At 45.0% G+C, this 20,787-nt stretch overlaps 1 protein-coding gene across 12 annotated transcripts in view; it reads right to left on the bottom strand.

Annotated features, from left to right (window-relative positions):
* Positions 1–20,787, bottom strand: part of TRIM2 (tripartite motif containing 2) — a 169,709-nt gene that overhangs the window by 66,554 nt on the left and 82,368 nt on the right. The gene's annotated exons all lie outside the window — the stretch shown is intronic.

The following is a 20,787-nucleotide window of genomic DNA, read 5'->3' as shown; positions in this document are numbered from 1 at the left end:
CATTCGGACAAAAATCCCATGGTACATTTATTTGCTTCAGGGGGTGAACAGAACCTGTTGTTTTTCTGACCTTGGGAACTTGCGCAGTTAAGGGCTGAGGAACTTGACACACCTTACATAGGTACATAGCTTGATTCCCTATTAGGTGGCTCAACTTATTTTTAAAAGGCTTTAATAACATAAAAATGATCAAATAGCCATATAAAAACAATCAGATCCCCATCTTACAAATAATACCTTAGAATTTAAAAAACTTAGGGGGATCCCTGGGTGGTTTAGTGGTTAAGCTCCTGCCTTCAGCCCAGGGCATGATCCTGGAGTCCTGGGACCAAGTCCCACATGGGGCTCCCTGCTTGGAGCCTGCTTCTCCCTCTGCCATGTGTCTCTCATGAATAAATAAATAAAATCTTAAAAAAAAAAATTTTAAAAAACTTAGATATGGGAATGGAATTTACAATCTTTCCCTTTTCTACAGCACTAGGGGCAGAGAACCATACTGCATTTTTAAAAAGATTTTATTTAATTAATTTATTTATAGATTTTATTTATTTATTCATGAGAGGCATGGGGGGGGGGGCAGAGACACAGGCAGAGGGAGAAGCAGGCTCCACGCAGGGAGCCTGATGTGGGACCTGGGCCTGGGTCTCCAGGATCCCACCCTGGGCCAAAGGCAGCACTAAACCTCTAAGCCACCAGGGCTGCCTAAGATTTTATTTATTTATGAGAGATAGAGACACACAGAGAGAGAGACAGAGAGAGAGGCAGACTACAGGCAGAGGTCTCCAGGGATCAGGCCCTGAACCTAAGACAGACACTCAACCGCTACACCACCCAGGAGTCCCTCCATACTGCATTCTATATTTTGGTTAGTTATTAGTTTTAAAGTGGACACTAAACATTTTATTTAATAATAAAATTGTTAATTCTCATATTGATTACATTAATATTCATCACATTCTTTGCATGCAGTCAGGCATTGCATTGAGCCCTGTAATGGGGCACTCAGCTCTATGGACCAGTTAGGATTACCTTTGGGGGAGTGGGTCATAGAGCGCCCAGTGAAACTGACAGAGGCAGGACACGCCAATGTTGCCATGTTATTTTAGGTGGTATCTCAAAAGCCCAGGTTAAGACCCTGCTTTTAGAAGTTTAGTTTTGTGGGCTGCCTGGGTGGCTCAGTTTTGAGTCTGACTCCTGATTTCAGCTCAGGTCATGATCTCAGGGTAGTGGGATGGGGCCCCACGTTGGTGCTCCCTGCTCAGCGGTGAGTCTGCTTGAGATCCTGTCCCTCTGCCCCTCCTTTGCTCATGTACTCCCTCTCTCTCTCTTTAAAATTAATAAATAAATCTTTAAAAAAAGTTTTGTGTTTTTTTTTAACAACTTTACTTAAATATAATTCACATAACATACAATTCACTCATTTAAACTGTATAAGTCAATGGCGTTTAGTATATTCACGGATGCGGGCAAACATCATCACAGCCAATTTTAGAACATTTTCATCATCTCAGAAAGGAACTCTTGTGCCTTTTTTTTTTTTAAGATTTTATTTATTTATTCATAAGAGACACAGAGAGGGAGAGAGACTGAGGGAGAAACAGGCTCCATGCAGGGAGTGCGATGTGGGACTCGATCCCGGGACCCCAGGATCATGCCCTCGGTGGAAGGCAGGTGCTAAACGGCTGAGCCACCCAGGGATTCCTGACCCACTGCCCAGAGTCTTAAGCAACCACTAATCTACCCTGTTTCTATGGTTCCCTCTATAGATCCCAGACATGAATAGACTCATATAATATGTGGTCTTAGGTATCTGGCTTTTTTCACCTAGCATGTTTTCAATGTTCATCCATATGGTAGCATGTATCAGTATTCTGTTCCTTTTTCAACCTTTTTATGGTAGATTGTATGGAGATAGTGCATTTTGATTATCCATCTACCAGCTGATTGTCACTTGGGTTGTTTCCACTTTTTGGCTATTATGGATAATGCTGCTAAAAACATCTCTGTACAGGTGTTGGGTGGACATATGTTCTGTTTTAAAAGTTTACAATTTAGGGGCAGCCCGGGTGGCTCAGCGGTTTAGCACCGCCTTCAGCCCAGGGCGTGATCCTGGGGCCCCAGGATCGAGTCCCATGTCAGGCTCCCTGCATGAAGCCTGCTTCTCCCTCTGCCTGTGTCTCTGCCTCTCTCTCTCTGTCTGTCTCTAATAAATAAATAAATAAAATCTTTTAAAAAAAAAGTTAACAATTTAATTAGAACTGACTCCTAAAACGACAAGCAGGCTACCCTCACTCCATTTTACCATGTCCTTTTCCCAAGAGTCCATCACAAAGGAGCCTGACCTGTATGTCTGGTGGGAATCCCTCTTCTCACTCATGCTGTTGCTGGCCCTTTCTGAGGCCAAATTCACTGAATGCTGACCTCTCCCCCAGCACATCTCCTGGCCTCTCTCCTCTTCCTCCACTCAACCCAAACTGGGGCATACAACTGGAGAAGGCCTGTGTTCTCAGAAGATGGTAGAAAAGAAGGAGATCCTTGATCTTATTGCTGGGCTCGTACTCACAGAAGGTTCGTTTATTCAATCATTCATTCCAATGAATATTTATTGCATGTCCAGTGGGTCAGGCACTGAGTAGGCATTGAGGATCTCAGCCCTCAGGAAGGTTAAGATCAGACAGTTGCTACACCGAGTGGTAAGTACTTTGACAGGAAGAAGAAGTGGAGTCTCTGGGAGCTCACGGGAAGGACACAGTGGGGCAGGGAAGCGTGGGGTACATTACAGGCATAGAGCACAGCACATGCATAGGCTTGGAGGCAAGAGATGGCTCACAGTAATTGAGAGCATAGTTCAGTGTGGCTAGAGCCTTGGGTGAAGACAGAATAAATGGGGGTCATAGGATAGAATAAATGGGGGTCATATGTATTTCTGATCTTTCACCCAGAATTGGGAATATCTCTTTCTTGGAAACAGCGTTACATAGGACAGTTGGGTTCCAAACGCCTTCATCACTATGGCTTAAATACTGTATGGGTAAATGGGTTTGGAGGGCTCAGTCTGCAATCTAACAAACATAACATTGTTTATTATAGGAAAATGCAGCCTCATTTTTAGTGCATGTGTTGGCAAATAAATACAACTATTTATAAGCTGGGCCTTGGGTTTCCATGGGATGTGTTAGGAGGCCACAGCATCTTCTCCTTGGCACTCCCTGGCTACAGGTGGATGGTGGTGGTAGTGGCTGTTGGTATACCATGGCACAGGTTCCTTCCGAGTTGGAGTTTGCTTGTACTGAGGCCTCACACAGTCAGACTGTAAGGCTGTGAGAGCAGAGAAGCACCCCAAGTTCTTGGGATGGAGTCTGCTGCACAGGAAAGAGGCTGCTGTCACTGACTTCCTGGAGCTGTCTTGCCCCTCCCCACCATTTCCCTCCAGTTGAACATACATTAGTGAGTTACCTGTCATCAGTCACTTTGACCATGATGTACTCAGGAAGTATACAGATAGTCAATATGAAATGAACAGAACATGTGCTAACTTATTTGGATTTGATACAATCCTCCGAGACAGAGATCCAAAATGTACTGACCATGTATTATGTGCCAGGCTCAATCCAAAGCCCTTTAGATACAGCCTACCTATCCCTGATCAAGGAAATTTTTTTCTAGAAAGTAAACTCCTTAGGATGACATACAAGGTCATTTATGATCTGGCCTCTGCCTTCCTCATTTTTCTCCACCTCTGTCCTCCCCAGTCATATTCTAGTTCCAAGACATGCCACCATGCATTTTTTAGCAGTGGCTGTCAACCAGGAAATGATACCGTCCCCAACCTCTCCATGAAGTGGTGGGGTACGCATTTGGAAATGTGAAGGGGCATTTTTGGCTGTTATGTTGATTGTGTGCTGGGGGAGCGGGCAGGTACTACCGACATTTGGGGACCGGGATGCCAAACACCTTCCAATACATGGGAGAGTCTCATATGAGTACATTTGTCCCCTCAAATTACTAATAGCACTCCCTTTAAGAAACAGGAATCTCTAAGCTCACATTCCATTTGTTCTCCCAGGAATGCTCTTATCCTTTCCTGACTCCTTCCCCTGTTTAACTTCACTGAATTCTTCAGAACTCAGCAAAGACACCATTCACTTAAATAAAAAAATTTCTCGGGGCAGCCCTGGTGGCACAGCGGTTTAGCGCCGCCTGCAGCCCAGGGCGTGATCCTGGAGACCCCGGATCCACTCCCGCGTCGGGCTTCCTGCATGGAGCCCTGCCTTCCTGCCTGTGTCTCTGCCTCTCTCTCTCTGAATGAATAAATAAATCTTAAAAAAAAAAAAAAAAGTTAAAAAAAAAATTCTGACTCCTTCTCCAATCCCAACCCCTCCCATCCCCAGTCTAGATTGAGTGTCAGTCCTATGTGCTCCACAGCATTCTTTGCTGAAAATTATTGATGGCTCCAAATTTTTACCTAACTCCCCAGCTCCTAGTGCAGTGCCCATCACATAGTAGGTGCCCAATAAGCAGATACAGAATGACAAAAGTCCTTCTAGAAGTGAATGAGTGACATAACATGATATAAAGGTAAATGTTCACCTCAGAATTGGAAAATAGTTGGAGCATTAGGGAGAGGGAATTCTTCATATCTGATTGGTGTTTTTAATAAATTTTTTAAAGATTATTTATTTTAGAGAGAGACAGCGTGAGCAGGGGAAGGGCAGAGGCAGAGGGAGAGGAAGAAAGAATTCCCAAGCAGACTCCCCAGTAGGTGTAGTGGAGCCTGATGTGGGGCCTGATCCCTGAGACCATGACTTGAGTTGAAATCAAGAGTCAGGTGCTCAACTGACTGAGCCACCAGGCACCCTGATTGGTGGTTTATAATTTAGAAAACACCTTTATAATACACTTTCTGTTTGATCTGCAATGTTGATCTGGAAACACAGGAGGCATTATTATTATCATAGTGGAAACTGAGATTCAGAAAGGATACATGGAGCACCTGGTGGCTTAGTCGGTTAAGTGAGCCACTCCTGATTTGGCTCGGGTCATGATTTCAGGGTCATGAGATGGGGCTCTATGCTGGGTGTGGAGCCTGCTGAAGATTCTCTCCCTCTGCCCCTCCCACCCCACACACAGCACTCTCTCCCTTCCTCTCTCAGAAAAAAGAAAGAGAGAGAAAGAAAGAAAGAAAGAAAGAAAGAAAGAGAGAGAGAGAGAGAGAGAGAGAAAGAAAGAAAGAAAGAAAGAAAGAAAGAAAGAAAGAAAGAAAGAGAGAGAAAGAAAGAAAGAAAAGGAAGGAAGAAAAAGAAGGAAAAGGAAAGGAAAAGAAAAGAAAAGAAAGGTTATGTGGCCAGTAGAGTGGCAATTGTGTAGTAAAGGTGAACTGGAGCTCCTAGGGTCAAGCTCCCTCCAAAGACTTTAGCAGAAGATCCTTGTCTCTTCCAGTTTCCAGTAGTCTCAGGCTACCTCGGCTTGTAGGGGCATCACTCCAGTCTCTAACCATTCTTATAGGTTTGTCTTCTCCATGTTTGTCTCTGTGTCTTCACATGGCACTTCCCTCCCTGTCTTCCTTTTTCCTCTTAAAGGATCCTTGTCTTATCAGATTAGGGCCCTCTCACATGCAGTATGACCTCATCATAACTTGATTACATCTGCAAAGACCCTATTTCCAAGTAAGGTCACATTCACAGGTACAGTGTTTGGGACTTCAGCCTCTCTTTCTGAGGTACATCATTCAACCCACAACACCTACCATGGGTAAAAGGTTAACCTGAGGCCTGGCCTGATGCAGACCTGCCTGAGAATGACCTGGTTTGCCCACAACAGTGCTCCCTTGAAGACAGTAGGGTTAAGATAAACAGGGAATGTGATGTGTGCTTCATTTGTGGTGTGCACCAGTTAGACCGTGAGGTGCTACATAAGCAGGATGACATGAAAGATTGGAGGGGGAAAGGGGTATGACCCGCACACACCTTGGCTCTCATCCCTGGTACATACACCGTAAGTTGGTAATGGGGAAAATGAAGTTTCTAGGTCTCCAATGGCATAAAGATGCCATATCTCTTGGCCTGTATTCTATGCCAATGTTTCCTAACCACAAAATTAGATTAAAACTGTGCCTTTTGGGCAGCCCTGGTGGCTTAGTGGTTTAGCGCCACCTTCCACCCAGGGTGTGATCCTGGAGACCCTAGATCAAGTCCCACGTCAGGCTCCCTGCATGGAGCCTGCTTCTCCCTCTGCCTGACTGACTCTCTCTCTCTCTCTCCCTCTCTCTAATAAATAAATAAATAATCTTTTAAAAAATAAAATAAAATAAAACTGTGCCCTTTGCGTCTGATTGGCAGCTGGAACCCACACCTGCAGCTGGAACCCACACCCACAGCTGTGCTGCTGGTCTACCCAGTCTGAGCTCCTTCCCAGTGATCTTCCCAAGCCCCTTCTCAGCCTGAACATGTCCTTTACAGAGAAGCCTGAAGCAAATCACAAGGGTCTGCCATCCATCGAACTATCAAACTTCCCAGCGCCACCCCTACCCCTTCTTATTCTTTGTCTTGCTCTGACAATAGCAAACATAAAAAGCAAAAGCCCCGAAACAAAAACCACCTTTGTGCCATCGTCTGGCCTGGATAATTCAGAGCTGACTCTGTCCTGAGTTTGCCAGGAAGAGAACCTCCCCGTCTTCCCTGGGTCCCTAATTACATTAATGTCCACACTGACGTTCTTCCCTTCTGCGGGGGTTCACGATCACACTTTTCATCCGGACAGCTGAATGATAGGCGGTGCCAAGGTCCTGCGTGCTTCGTGGCTTACCGTGTTTAATTAATCAGTGCGGGGGGGTGGGGGGGGGGCGGGGGGCTGGCACTAGCAGGCTGGGATGGAGCTGGAGTCGGTGCCGGGCGGGCTGAGGCCGGGCTCGCACCAGAGCCTGGGGGGCAGGGCCCCGAGGGGCGCCCGGGGAGCCCGCCGAGGCCGACGCGGGTGCGCAGCGACTCAGCCTTGCTGGGCGCCGCCTCCCCTCTGCCCATTGCCTCCTCTCTACCCCGTACAGCGGGTTGTGCGCACACCAGCAGGTAGTGCACAGGGACCCCGAGAAATGTTCCTCTCTGCCGACCAGATGACGCCGCGGCTTGGACTCTACTCCTAGGTGAGGCGGCCCGGGCTTCCCAGGCCCCACGGCGCGGGGAGAGCCTTCTCCGGGCGGGTCGCCGCCGCCGGCGGTTTCTACGGCAACAGGCCCCGCCCCCGGGCGCCGAGCCCCGCCCCCGGGCGCCGAGCCCCGCCCCCGCGGCCCAGCCGCCGCGGGCCTTCCCCCCCACCCGGTGTCCACGCCTCTGCTTCTATCCTGGATCTTTAACCCCCTTCTCTGTACGCTTCCTTTTTCTGACCTCATTTCTCACCGGGCGACAGGACAGCTCGGTAAAGTAACTGATGCAAGTGCTGGCGATGGGAGAGCCCAGGGGGCGAGCGGGGCGAGCTTGCGGTGGCAGCGATAACGGCTGCGAGCCGTGGGGACCGGGGACCGGGGACCGCCCTGGCTGCACCCCCCAACAGTGTGGGGGCCCCGCCTGTGGCCCTTTCTCATTTCCCGGGACTGCGGCTCTCCCGCCCTCCGGCCTCCAGCGCCCACGTGACCCGGGAGCGCGATCCTGGGGAGGGGCCTCCCCAACACGCCTGCAAGCCCGCGTTCACAGGCCTAGAGCTCGGTGCTCCAGCCCGGGCGGTGATGCTAACGTAGGAGTCTGGGCGCTTGGGCGGACAGAGGTAGGACGAGCACGGAACTTGGCGTCACCGCTGAAGGCCTCCCCCATACATGTAATCCGGCCAGAGTATTTTCCTTTTTTTTTTTTTTTTTTTTTAAGATTTTATTTATTTATCCACGAGAGACACACACAGAGAGGCAGAGACACAGGCAGAGGGAGAAGCAGGCTCCCTGCGGGGAGCCCGATGTGGATGGGACTCGATCCCGGGGCCCCAGGATCACGCCCTGGGCCGAAGGCAGGCGCTCAACCGGGAGCCACCCAGGCTCCCTGGAAGTATTTTCCTAAGCAGGATATGTGGCACGGTCGCACCCTGGGCACACCTCCCAGTATTAGAATCTAACCACCATGATGCGATAACTAAGGAAGAGGCTCTGGAGCCTCGTCTGTATTTGCTCTGTATTCAGGTTGCTCATTGCCCCTGTAAGCCCATTTGTAAAATATTGTAAGGCTGTCCTGATGGTTAAATGGTATAGTATCCACGTGTCTTAGCACGGTGCTTAACACAGTCTCAGTACTAAAATCTGAAGCTGTGTGGTGCATGGTAGAGTTTGGGCCCGAGCGTCAGGGTGGATTTGAATCCTGGCTCTGCCACTTAGGACTTTTGAGTAACTTAACCTCTCTGTGCCTCAATTTCCACATCCATGTAAGGGGGACAATAACCTACTTCACAGCATAATTGTGATAATTAAATGGTTTCGTCTATGAAGAGATATAGTAGGCAGTCAATACCTGTATTACTACAGTACTAGCACTAGTAGTATTGGCACTACTAGGTTTCTGAGTTCTTTTAGGAATGACTAATGATTTACTTTTGTATTCCTAGAACCTGGCTCACATAGGGACTCAATAAGCATTTATTTTGGAGGATGAACAAATAGACTAGATGATATGCTATTCCCCTTTAGTTATTTTCTTCTGCCAAGTGAAGTAAATCAATAAATGAGAGTGGGTCGAGTCCTGCAAAATCAGAAAAGATAAATCTATACACTGTTATCACCCTCAGCTGGACACAGCCTCCCCTGGCCTTCTCACCCACTTAGCTGGCTTGACACAGTTGAGTAAGAGGCTGGAGCGCTACTTTGTTGCTCCTGGTGAGTCTTCACACTAACTCCTAATCCCAAACCAGCCCGGGGACCTGCCCCTTGTTCTTATGAGAAACAAGGTCTGCTACTTTGTGCTGTTCATCTGCCAGTGGAAGTGAGTCCTCACTGGCCAGCTTCTTGCCTTGAGAGTCAGCAGCCTTCTTGGAAAGATAAGACAAAAAATGGTTCCTTGTGGTACCTTTCCAGAGTCAAAATTTTATCCCATGAGGACAGTCATCATCTCTGGACACAAGAATGGGAGGCCTTGCTCTCATGTCCTCCTCTGAATGGACATGTGTTAATGCAAATACTGCCTTGCCTAGCTCTCTACCTCAAGGGTTGGCAGTGTGTCTGGGCTGGACACCAGGATGTCACAGGAAGACCAGAGGGAAGGGGAGCAGGGGCAAAATTATAGGAGCTAAAATTATAGGAGGGGGTATGTACATGGGTCTGGTTGGGCCTTTTGGGCCCAGGGTGTCCTACCGACACCTGTAAGCCCTGGCATGCAGTAAGCCACCTTGGTGCCAAGTGTACCATCCATGGCCAGGGGGCCAATGATGAGTGCACCCCAATTCTTCCTTAATAGTGTTTTTCCTCTTCCCATCTCTCTTCTTCCCCATTTCTCCTGTTCTCTCTCTGCTCCCTACCCACTTACTTTGTTCAGCAAGCTTTTAATTTAGCTTCTACTATGAGCTGGATACTGCACTGGCATTAGGTCACTATCTTTAAGGAACTTATGCATACTCATGAGAGAGACATAGACATAAATCCCAAATAATAAATTAGATTAAAAAATAGATTTGATCTCAAGTAAGCAATTTTTATCTGTGGCCTCCACCTGAGGCCTGCCAAAGATGCTCATAGGTGTTGCTCCCAACTGGGAAGGTGTTCTTTTTTTTTTTTTTTAAAGATTTATTTATTTATGATAGACACAGAGAGAGAGAGAGAGGCAGAGACACAGGCAGAGGGAGAAGCAGGCTCCATGCAGGGAGCCCGATGCGGGACTCGATCCCGGGACTCCAGGATCGCGCCCTGGGCCAAAGGCAGGCGCCAAACCGCCGAGCCACCCAGGGATCCCCTGGGAAGGTGTTCTATGGTGGGTGATATTTGTAGGGTTGTCATGAGGATTAAATAAGACAATGCCTGGAAGTGGTTTAGCACAGTGCCTAGCTCAGAAGAGTCAACTAATGTTCTAATTAGCAAGCCTAGTGGTTGGCAAACTTTAGCTCCAAATGGCCCATTGCTGAACATTTTAGATTCTGCAAGCCATACAGCATGTCACAACTGCCAACAGTATTGTTGTGTGAAGGCAGTCATAGACAACACACAAAGGAATGTTGCTGTGTTCCAATAAAAATGTATAAAAACATAAATTTTATAGAAATTTCACGTCATAGAATATTATTTTTCTTTTAATCCCCCCCACCACCACCACCACCAGCATTTAAAAATGTAGAAACTGGGACACCTGGGTGACTCAGACAGTTAAGTGTCTGTTGATCTAAGCTCAGGTCTTGATCTCAGAGTCATGAGTTCAAGCCCTATTACTTACAAATAAATACATACATACATACATATTTTTTAAAATGTAGAAACTGTTCTTAACTAACAGGCTGTAAAAAAAACAGGCAGTGGGGCAGATTTGAGACTCAGGCCATGGTCTGCCCACCCTAATCAAACCTAATGAGGTGGCTGGCACTTGCTTTTATGGATTTTGCTTTAAGAGGAATGGGTCCACTATACCCTAATTCAGAGTCTGAATATTATGACACAGCCAGATGAACTTTAACAAGTTTATAAACTAATCCAAGGACAACAACCAAAAAAATCTCATAAAAGAAAAACTAACTATAATTTATTTGTGCACAAAAATAATTAAATAACCAATACCTACAATATCTACAATTTATTTGTACACAAGAAATGGAAAGAACAATCATTTCCTTAGATGCAGGATCACCCTGTGTTCTGTAGACAGAGGCAAGCTGTTCCCCGCAGGTGGAAAAACTGTACCTCACTTCTCAGTGCTATTCACAGAGAAATCCAGGCGTAAGAAACATCATGGAAGGTCACAACATCCCTAAGTTTTACACACAGAGGATGAAAGAAGACACAATATACCGTGAGTGAAGGATAGGGGAAATTTTAGGAGGGTAGGAGGAAACTGCCAGAAAACAAGACAAGTCCCACCACTGTGGAAATCAGATTGCAAATAATTGAGCTGTAAGATAGTCAAATACATGGCAGATAATGCCATGTAATTCCTAATTCCTTCTTTCCTTGTCTCCTCTCCTACCTTCTAGCTATCTGTGAATGCAAATAGGACATTTTGCTTTACTCCCCACTACAGGTCAGGAAAATTTTTACTCTCTAATTCATATCAAATTCCTCACAGGTCAGGAATTCTTTCTCTAATGCCATAAAAAAGCCATATTCCAGACACATTGCAATTAATAATTAAACTTCTTTCCCTTGACTCAAAGGAGATGTAAAGGCTTTCTTATAAAGCTATTCCAAGAATCAAATCTCCTCTTGTACATCTTTAAAAAATCTATGTTATCCGCGTCTTGATCTCCCTACCAGATAACGAGTCTGCTAACCCAACCTGTCTGAAGTGTTGAGCAGTCCACAAGGTCAGATGTCCTAATCACGTCCTCTAACTCAGTGGGATTCTCCTCTGGAAAGAACATAGCCCAGGCACAGATGAATAATATAGTGTGAGTCATAGATAATCTGCTGGCTCCCTACAGAATTGCCTCTTTGTTTTAACTACTCTCTGATGTAGAGAGAAGGCAGGACTTTTTGAGAAAGGAGAAAGTGAGAAGCTGGGATCTGGCAAGGGACCTTGGCCAGGATATACCCAACGGGAAGGAACCCAATGTTCTTTCCCGCCCCATCAAGAAAGACCACAAGCCTAAGTTCAAAGGCGCTGGTACTCTCTAAAGGGATATGAGCCACCCCACTGCCATATGGATCTTCAGTCTCAGACCAACAACCAGAATCAAGAGCATAAGCTCCATCACTTTTTAATCCCATGAGGCTCAGTTCACAACCCCAGCTCCCAGGCTGGCTCCTAACCCCTTCCCTTCTTGCCCTGACAGGGAAGCAGTGACTGGAAGCAGGAAGGCACAAGATTCCCATCCCTTCATACCGCCTGAGGTATTTAAAGTTCCAAAGAACCATAGAGATGATACAGTCTCCTGGTTTGAAAGCTACAAGATACATTCTCCAAAACACTGGCCTTGGTCCTGGGGGCCCTGCCAACATGCTCACCTCTCATTTTTCTGTCTTCCCCACCTCCACCCACCCCTCATGCATCTCTTCAGAACACCTGGACCTCTGTGGCCATATCCCGTCTGACCACCATCTTACAGACAAACAAGTCTGGGGAGGTGACGAGACCCCCCAGTGCCATATAACTAGCAGGTAGCAAAGACTGACACAGACTCAGGCCTGACTGTGTACCTCTCTCCATCTGCCCCACTGCCCTTCTTCCCAGGTGGGCCTGGGGAGCTGGTGGTCTTTGCTGGCTGTGTGGAGTTCATTATGACTGCATTAGTTCTGTAGGACGGTTCAAAAGAAATGACTGGAAATACAAGCACAGGTCTTGCTAAGATGAGAAAAGAAAACCATACTGAGGAATAACAAAGGGCCCTCGTACCACAGCTGGTCTGAAGAGCTAATGGTTTAGAGTATATGGATACGAAAATACCACATCCAATGGCAGGAGTTCCCAAGATAGCAGAGAAACAGGAATCCACCACAAAGCATGAGAGGACTAAAAGGTTAAGACTCTGGCCATCCACATGGCAAAGGGCAGGGAAAAAATAAACCACGACATCCTGTTAGAGGGGGATTCACAGAGAAGGCGGACTCCAGGGAATGGAGAGGAAAAAAAAAGATACAGGACATAAATGACCAACTTTGCCTAGTTTGGAAGCTGCAGATCTTTAGAATGACCTTGACAATAAAAATCCGACACCAAAATAAACACAGAAGACTGGAAGTCATTAAGCAGTTGTACAGATTGCCTACGAAGCCTTTCACCCTGGTCAAATCTGAGAGGAGGGTAGAGTGAGAGAAGTACAAGGAGTTACTGAAAAGACCTGCGTTGATGTTGTTGGCATCGGGTGGCCAGGGCCTTCAGGCCCTTCTCCTTCCTGTTCCCTGGCGGGCCTCAGGAGAATTTCCATTCTATTTTTAAAAAGCTATTAACACATGTTTGTTTGTCCCCAGAAATGGAAGTGAAAGAATCCGGCCTTAATTTAGACTTGCCCACAAAGCTTATTTATTATAAAACCAGGTTTTATTTCTGTTTCTCTATTTGATCAAATAGTCAGGGCTTTCCTAGCAGCATTCGGGGACCTTTATCCAGTCTTCCTGTGGCCTCTGGATCCTGCTCTTCCCTCCATCATTCTCTCTCCACTGTTCCTGGCCTTTTAAGACTCAGCTGGCCCAGTAAGTGCAAATTCTGAGATCTTACATCCAGATAGAGGCGGCCTCTTGTTAGTAAATGGCAACATCACTGAGTCTTCATGAGAAAGGCGCCAGCTTTCTGGGTACTTGGCCTGCTCCCCCACCCCCGACCTCCTACCACAAGGCTGCCCGTTTCCTTAGCTCTCTGCCCAAATGCTGCCTCCTCTCTGAGGCCTTCCTTGTCCCTGCGATCCTACGTGGGTGCCCCCCCCCTTTGTTACCTAGCACTCCACCGTAGTTGAATCCTTCATGACAACTGTCACCGTTTTCTTTTTAATTTTTTTTAATTTTTAAATTTTTTTAACTGTCACCATTTGTAATGACATACATATCTGTTTGCTTGCTTGGTTAGAGCTGCTTCCCCACCAACCTGTAAACCCCACAGGGGCAGGGTCACACCCCAGTGATGACGCAACGCAGCACATAGACCGCCCTGGCACATGGCTTCCAATAGTGTGTGCTGGAGAACGACTGGGTGTCAAGCCTGCCAGGACATCACCCCGGGCCATGTGACCAACACTGCACTGGAGGACAGTCTTGCTGGCCAGGTCCTCATGTGACACACTTCCATACTGATTGTTATGACTGAGCCTCAGCTAAAGATACCTATGAGCTATATTTGTAAAACAAATCTAGGAAAATGGCGTGTGAAAGGATTTCAAGCTAAAATGGAACTGGAGGGGGACGCCTGGGTGGCTCAGTGGTTGAGCGTCTGCCTTCAGCTCAGGGTGTGATCCCAGGGTCCTAGGATCAAGGTCTGCATCAGGCTCCCCAAGGGGGCCTGTTTCTCCCTCTGCCTATGTCTCTGCCTCTCTGTGTCTCTCATGAATAAATAAATAAAATCTTTAAAAATAAAATAAAACAATAAAATAAAATAAAATGGAACTGGGGGATATGAGATGAAGAATCTCACACACCCTCAGAAGAACAGAATTTAAGAACCAAGTGATGGATTTCCTATTAATGCCTGCATTATAGAAGACCAAGTCCTATCTCCCAACCAATGAACATCTGCCAAGTGAATTTACTGCATGGACGCTGGCTGGACTTCCTCGTCTTTGCACTCCTGGCCCAGAGATCCAGCCTGCCCCAGACCCTCAACAGCCTGGCCTGTAGCTTGCTACAGCCTGTGTTTCCCGAATTGTAATTCCGCTGTTATTCCCCAATTAACTCAATTTCTGGTAATTCGAGCTTGCCTTTGTTTACCTATTTATTTAGACTGCCAGGTAAGCAAGATTATCAGGAGAGCATAACCTGCCTAAGAGTTAGACGTACTCTGCAGGAAAAGATTTTCAACACTACTTACTGACCATGTTTAATCCAGTCATTAAGGTGTGCTTTATACATGTTCACATGGTTATTGGGTTGGCACAAACACTGGGAGTGAGAAAAATAAACAGCTGTTTAGATATTCTGTATTTCACTCTTGTTTTTTCATGATTTCTGAATCAGTGAGGTCTTAACAATATGTAGAGTCCTAGAGGCACGGGTGAGAGTCTCCCACTGATGATAGAAGCCACACAAGAAAGGACACTACTTACTCCTTAACTAAGTCTTTTCAGAGTGGGTAAAGGTAATCTAATTATTAAAAGTTATTTAATTTTTTTTCAAGTAAGAGAAAAATACTTACTGCTTACCTAAATATGTAGTTTTAAGAGTAGTTCAAACTATAATGTAAAACCTCTTCCTTCAGATAGGGAGTCTAAAAACATACTGGAAAAAAAAAACACTATGAAATAAGATGTTGTGTCTTGTTATTTTTATTGTTTGGCCTAAAGTATTTGCAATATTATTAAAGGAAAATTCTTATATGCATAGACATTTTATGCTGCTCTAAAATTTTGCTTAGGGATCCCTGGGTGGTTCAGCGGTTTAGCACCTGCCTTTGGCCCAGGGCGCGATCCTAGAGTCCCGGGATCGAGTCCCACGTAGGTTCCCAGCAAGGAGCCTGCTTCTCTCTCTGCCTGTGTCTCTGCTGTTCTCTCTCTCTCTATGTCTATTACGAATAAATAAATAAAATCTTTAAAAATAAATAAATAAATAAATAAATAAATAAATAAATAAAAGTTTGCTTAATTAAGCCCAAGATGAACAAAGAAGATATTCCCTGATAAAAGTCATGTTTTTTGAAGAGAAAAGGTAAAGAGAGAACAAGAGAAAATATGAGGTGCAGGCCACTTCTTTATAACAGTCGTTCCTTCCACTTACATGCAACAATAATGTGAATGCTAACTTCACCCACAGTGGTTTTGCACTCAAGGGAATTTGAAGCAGGTGTGGTGATTGCATTCTCTGATAACTACAAATAAGGGGATAACTTTTTCTCTTGATCAGAAAGGAACAGGAAGAGAAAAACAGAAAGGCAAAAAGAAAAAGAGAGCTATCTTTACAAGAGAATCTCCAACAGAATTCTATCAAAGCCAAAATTACTTTCTAACAAGTTGGACTGAGCACAAATCCCATCACTGAGGGCTCCATCCTTCATGACTTCATCAAACCCTAATTATCTCCCCAAAGCCTCATCTCCAAATACTACCACATTAAGTGCAGAGTTTCAACATATGAATTTGGGAAGGAAATCGAACATTCAGTCCATTACAAGGAGCCTTCTGGGTTTTGTACAAGAGGATCTGGCCCTCATCTGCCTCTGTGGGTCCATCTTTGGGACCTCCATGCCGTGACTAGAGCATCCAAACCAACTTAGATCCCTGGATACACTGAGACTCCATGACCAACCGTGGCATACTTAAGCCCAGCAACTCCAACGCATACAATTGGAGCTGGAATTCCTACCATTGTTGGCTCCAGGCTTTTCTTTCAGCAAGTCTTCCTTAAAGAATTTAAAATGCACTCATTCTAGGCCTCTGAAGAGTCTAAGTTATTCTCCTTCCTCTGTTTAAACTTAAACTTTTGTGCCTTTATACATGCCCTCCCTCTGCCTGGAATCCAATCCTTTTCTCTCTTGCTAGAGATTCAATTGATGCATCACCTCTATTTTGAAAATTCTCCTGATAGTTCTTTTACTCAGGCAAGGTATTCATCCCTCCTTTGAGTTACCATCAATGTTTATATATACTTCTGTTGTACTTATCACTCCCTGCAGTAATTACTGGTTTGAACATCCACTTCTCCTATGAGAGAGTGAGCTCTGGAACTACACCTTACCTATCTTCTAATCTCTGGATATAGCAGAGTCTACATAGAAGTTAGTGCTCAGTAAGTATCAGCTATTTATTCTATGAATATTACTTTTCCCCTATATGCATTTCCCCTACATTTCAAGGCATATGAAGAGGAAGGGAACTCACATTTACTTTCAGTACCTATTGTATACCAGGTCTGTGTTAAATACCCCAGTTTGTTCTCAAGACAGTTTTGCAACATGGGAGTTACTGGTTTGAATAAAACAGAAATTGAAGAACAACCTTATAGAAATAAGAGAAGAGTATTTATCCAAAATCTATTTTGGATTAATAACATTTCTGGAACATGGGACACCTAGGTGGCTCAGTGGTTGAGCATCTGCCTTCGGCTCAGGGCGTGGTCCCGGAGTCCTGGGATCAAGTCCCACGTCAGGCTCCCTGCATGGAGTCTGCTTCTCTCTCTGCCTGTGTCTCTGTCTCTGTCTCTCTGTGTCTCTCATGAATGAATAAATAAAATCTTTTAAAAAAATAAAAACGTTTCTGGAACTTAGTTATCTTAACTCTAAAACAACACAGTGATTGAAAATGGTGTTTTAGCAAGTAATGTGTTATAAGTATAATTGAAACTCAATGTCTTAGCATAGCTTGTACCTACCAAAACACGTGAACAACCAAGAACAACCCAACTTGGCATGAACAGTAAGACTGCCATGATATTAGTGGCGCAGTCCACTGAGATCCAGTTTACCCTGTATTCAGTGGATTGTGCTGTTGCAACCAGTCACTTGCAGCTGGTAGATCACAGCATTACCACTTACTGCTGCTCCTTGGAGTAAATGTCCTTCAATTATTACACTGGCATGATTTTTAAAAACTAGGTGAAAAAAATCCTTTAAAAACAATTTCATTGTTTGGATGCTTCTAAAGTTTTTTATTTTAAAGATTTATTTATTTATTTTGGGGGGGCCAGAGAGAGAGGAAGACAAGGAGACTCCCTGCTGAGTGGGGAGCCCTATGCAGGGCTCTATCCCATGATGCTGAAATCATGACCTGAGCTGAAATTGAGTTGGATGCTTAACTGACTGAGCCACCCAGGCACCCCTGGATGTTTCTGGTGTTTAAATGCCCAGATAAATGGTCTTTTATCATTCTGACTTTGTAGTCTTTCAGGATCAACATCAAAAAGACATGGAAATTAATTTTTGGTTATCAGTATACTCCACATATAATTCCTGGCTCCAGTAAGGGTAGATGTGATATTTCACCACAGTCAATTCATTACCTTTACCTCCATGAAATCTGTTTGGGTACAAATTGTGAAATGTGTCATGCCATGTGTCATGCCTTATTAATTTTGGAAGTTAGTCCCCATCAAGACTTGTAAACAACTGGAAATTGGCAAACTTTCCTTAAAAAGTTGTATTAATTTGGTTTGTTGACTTGCTTCCAAGACCTGCTTGGAGAGTGGACTCAGATACATAAAAGCTATGACTGCCACCACCCAAAGGCTAACTGTTACTCAGGGTTACATGGGGAGAAGGGTGGAAGGACAAACAAATGAGAAGGACTCCTGCCCTTAGGCTTGCAGGAAGGAGGATCAACTTCAAGTGGATGAGAGAAACTGAGCTTTGGTCCACCTGGAGGCAGGACCAGGTCTATTGCCATTTGCCACTGTGGCATGCACCACAAGCTGGGGAGCTCAGAGGTCACAAGAAGACAGAGTTGAAGAGCCAACTACCAATGGATCTTCTATCCTTTGAAAAAGAGATAAAATTAGGTTTCAATATTTGTGAGACCAAACAGACTGTCCTCATCCTCCAGGCTTTTTACTTGATAATGAAGAAAGTGTGTGTGTGTGTGTGTGTGTGTGTGTGTGTATACACACACATATAGAACTTCCAACCAGTGATGTGCTTGTATATTTACATCTTCATGTTTCCTATACTTTGACTCTTAATTCATTTTGTTTTAGTAGTATGCACAGCACACTAAGTAACAATCATCAACATCAGACTTGAAGGCATATTAGTTCTAAAAGGAAACAAACTCTACTGGGGCGTCTGGGTGGCTCAGTTGGTTGAGATCTATCTTAGGCTCAGGTCATGATCTCAGGGTCCTGGGATCAAGCCCTGAGTCAGGCTCCTACTCAGCAGGAAGGCTGCTTCTTCCTCTGCCTCTGCTGCTCCCCACTCCCCTCATGTTCTCTCTCATACTCTCTCTCAAATAAATAGATAAAAACCTTTAAAAAAAAACCCTACTAATTAATATTCAATTTGTTAAACATGCTTATTGAATACTTAGTACAATGCAGTTGTAACATGACACCAACGTAAAGTTAATGATATATTTAAGAGTCAAAAAGCAAGAGTTAAATCCTAATTCCTCCTACCTCAGCCCCTAAAAGTTAATAGGCAAGCAGAAAGGAGAACTAGATTTAATTGATTTTCAGTTCTGCTCCTTTCCTTAAACACTTATGAGAAGCAATAAGCAACATAATATTCTAGATGCCGTTAGGTTTACAAAGGCATTTAAGACACAATCCTCGGAGTCAAAGAACTTGCCATCAGTAAGAAGTATGTAAATAACTTGGTAGATAAAGAGCGGTCTTTCTCCAGGAGAAAAGTCCATGGCAGGTGGTATAGGGTACAAAGGAGGACTGTGGAAACCTTCTTTTGTTTAGGAAATGGATCAAGGGCTGGCTAGCTCAGTCAGGAGAGCATGCAACTCTTGATCTGAGTTGTCAGTTTGAGTCCCATGTTGGGTGTAGAGATTACTTAGAAATAAAATCTTTCTTAAAAAAAGAGAAAATAGGGGCACCTGGGTGGCTCATTGGTTGAACGTCTGCCTTTGGCTCAGGTCGTAATCCTGAGGTCCTGGGATCAAGTCCCACATCAGGCTCCCCACAGGGAGCCTGCTTCTCCCCCTCTGCCTAGGTCTCTGCCTCTCTCTTAAAAATTTTTAAATTTTTTTTAAAAAAAAGAGAAAGAAAACATGGATCAGCAAGGGTTCTGGAATTGTTGTGCGGTAGCATTTGAGAGGGTTTCCAAGGTCGTGAGACTGTGACAGGTGAAGATGAAAGGGGGAACAGTAGGCAGTTAAGATGTTAATTGTTTCCAAGCAGAAAGAGCCAGCGTGGGTAGGTACAAAGGAGTGAAAACAGCCTAGTTTTGCATAAGATACAAGATATGGGGAAAATAGAAGGAATGACTGGAACACTACATAGAAGCCATCTTGTAGGATCCCTGGGTGGCTCAGCGGTTTGGCGCCTGCCTTTGGCCCAGGGCATGATCCTGGAGTCCCGGGATCGAGTCCTGCATCGGGCTCCCTGCATGGAGCCTGCTTCTCCCTCTGCCTGTGTCTCTGCCTCTCTCTCTCTCTCTGCTGTGTCTATCATAAACCAATCAATCAATCAATCTTTAAAAAAAAAAAAAAGGAAGCCATCTTGTAAATGGCCCTACCTGCCAGTGTTAGTAGAGTGCACTGACAGCAAAATTTGAGTGACACAATTCTACTTTAAGAGAACTAATTTGGTTGCAATTAACAGGATGAGTTTCTTGAAAGAGAGAAAACAGGGACACCAGTAAGAAAGTAATTACAAGAGTTTGCTCATCCATCCATTCATTAATGAAACATTTATTAATCATGTACTGTATGTCAGGCACCTGCATGCACAGAGGGAGCTTGGTATGAACAAGGCATACCAGGGAGACTCAGGAGTCCCCTCAGGAGACTTAGAATCCAGGGGGAAAGAACGTATCACTGTTCAGGCAGCCAGGTACTCTGACAGAGGTTAAGACGACTACCCTGGGAGCCCAGGGGGTTGTGAAGAGTCCCCAAGGAGGTGACCCTTGGATTGAACCTTAAGGGACAGGTAGAGGTTGGTCAAGGGAAGAAGAGAGGGAAGAATAGTCAGGAGAAACAACTCAGCTCTTTGACAACCTGACACTCAGGCCCAGAGGAAGTAAGCTGAGCCTTTATTAAAATTAAAAATAAGTATTATAAATAAAACAACAGTCACAACCATTTATTTATTATGTGCCAGACACTGTTCTTTACACATGGTCATTCATTTAATTCTCACAACTCTACGAGCTAGGCATTGTTATTCCCATTCCCAGATCTTCAACTGCTTCAGAAAGTCACTTCTCGGAATCACATGGCTATTAACTATTGATTAGGGGATTCAAACTTAAGTTTCTCTGACCTGAACATCAATCTTGAGCTAAGAAGCCCAAATAAAGTTAGCCACGCAATGAAAGGTGGAGCAAGCGTTGCAGGTGTATATATCAGCAGGGGAAGACCTGCTCAGGAGAGTGTGCAGTACTAGGCTGG

The sequence above is a fragment of the Canis lupus genome, chromosome 13, assembly GCF_048164855.1.
Source record: "Canis lupus baileyi chromosome 13, mCanLup2.hap1, whole genome shotgun sequence".
In the NCBI taxonomy this organism is placed as follows: Eukaryota; Metazoa; Chordata; class Mammalia; order Carnivora; family Canidae; genus Canis; species Canis lupus.
The sequence above is the reverse complement of the archived record's forward strand: the minus strand, read 5'-3'. Positions and strand labels throughout refer to the sequence as shown.